We start from the raw sequence: 1,798 nt of genomic DNA, 5'->3' as shown, positions 1-1,798 counted from the left end.
TGTTCCTCCAAGGTCCTCAGGATTTCATGGTCAGGAAGATTTCCAGGTTCCTTTGTGACAGAAGGCTGGACCTGACCGGTTTGGACGATTGGGAGGAAACAAAATATGGAGCTGCCAGCATCCTGTCCAGCGCATGTCTGTCCTCTTCCTGTCTATTCTTAGTAGTTCCTTAGACGTGAGTCCAATTCCAATCAGGGGATCCAGCTCTCCAAATTTGCCTGCAACGGGCCACCGATTGAGGTTTGTGAAAACCGAGAAGCACAGTAAACCTTCACAATGTACGGTATTCGGCTGCTAAGGAACCCCAGCGATTTCTTCATACACCCCATGGATGGAAAAGCAGGTGATGGCAGGTGTGTTGGAGAAGGTATCCTGGAGGAATAACACATGAAGCCATGTGACTCAACGCAACCAGCGATGCAACTCTGCACCGTGTGGGACTGGAATGAGATGTTTGAAAGTTACGTCTAGGTCCCGAAGGAACATTGAGTTCTTGGAACACTTGAATCTATGTTCCCATCATGAAAATGTATGTCCTGTATGTAGGGAGGAGAACTCTTAGGAAATGGACATGGAAGCCACGTACTTGTAATGAAGGTGATCTTTCAGATAGACCTCCCTTGTAACTTTGGGACGTTCACTGCACTGGGAAGCTAACAATAAGTCGAGGGCCAGAAAGTCATCTGTCCGTCGTTGGGACATGGATTGTAGTCCTAAAGATAAGATGTATATTACCAGGGTGAAATAAAAATGCTAAAAAAACTAAGTGTCATCTCTTTGCATTTACCTTCTTGAGTGTGTAGGCTCGAATAGACACTTCCTTAAGAATACTGTTCTGTTTCTATTCAACACTGATGCACGGTCACTCATGGCCACACCCTCTTGGAGTGGTCTCTCCCAGGGAAAGGAATCTCTCCTTTCCTACAAGAGGCAGTGACTCAACCCCGTCTCTCAATCCTCTTTCCCCCAATTGCACAAAAGCCTGCAATCCCTGAGTACGCTAATGTGTTTACCGACTGACCTAGGCCATTCTGGTCCCACAATGGACCTCAACATTTATAAATATTTCCTCCATTTCATCAGCTCCAAGAGTCTTCCCTGGTTTCCTTTCAGGCAGGAAATAGGAACTGTTGAGTTTGTGGAAATGCATAAAGAGATACCTGGATTCCATCATTATGTCTTATCCGTGTCCGTCTGTCCTTCTGCAGAGTCGTTTCTGACACATGAGAGATGGACCTCACTTTTCCCAGGAGATTCATGTTCACGCTCAGCTTATTGTCTCTATGCAGAAGTACAGAACGCCCACTGGAAGAAATATACTTTTTTAGACTGGACGAAGTGCGTTGAAAAGAAAGAGAGTACTGAGGTCAGTGGATGGCCTCAGAGGTGACGTCTCTACACTGTCCCATGGATGACCATGGTTTGAGCCGTGCAATGAGAGACTTGAAAATTCATCTGGGCAGGTATCAGAGTGTACCCAGGATCCCAGGGTAAAATGGAGTCCCCCTGTGTTGAGTTCTCATTTGAGCTCTCACTGTCTGGGTGTGCGTGTGTCTGTGTGTGTGTGTGTGTCTGTGTGTACTAAGTAGACGTGTGTGCTATGGCAAAACCTCGCAATAAAATAAAATCTAAAAAAAATAACGGGAGAATCAGTGTAAGGTTCCTCTGACTAGACTGAGGTGTGGAGAGGCACTTAGTCAGAAAGCAGGTTCTCAGGGAAAGATTTCAAGGACATGATCCATCTTGTAATTTTGTGAACCTGTGTGGAGAGATAATCAGCTCTCACTTGAAACCAAGT

Source organism: Tupaia chinensis, unplaced genomic scaffold (assembly GCF_000334495.1).
Source record: "Tupaia chinensis unplaced genomic scaffold, TupChi_1.0 Scaffold148257_1, whole genome shotgun sequence".
Lineage (NCBI taxonomy): Eukaryota > Metazoa > Chordata > Mammalia > Scandentia > Tupaiidae > Tupaia > Tupaia belangeri.
The sequence above is the reverse complement of the archived record's forward strand: the minus strand, read 5'-3'. Positions refer to the sequence as shown.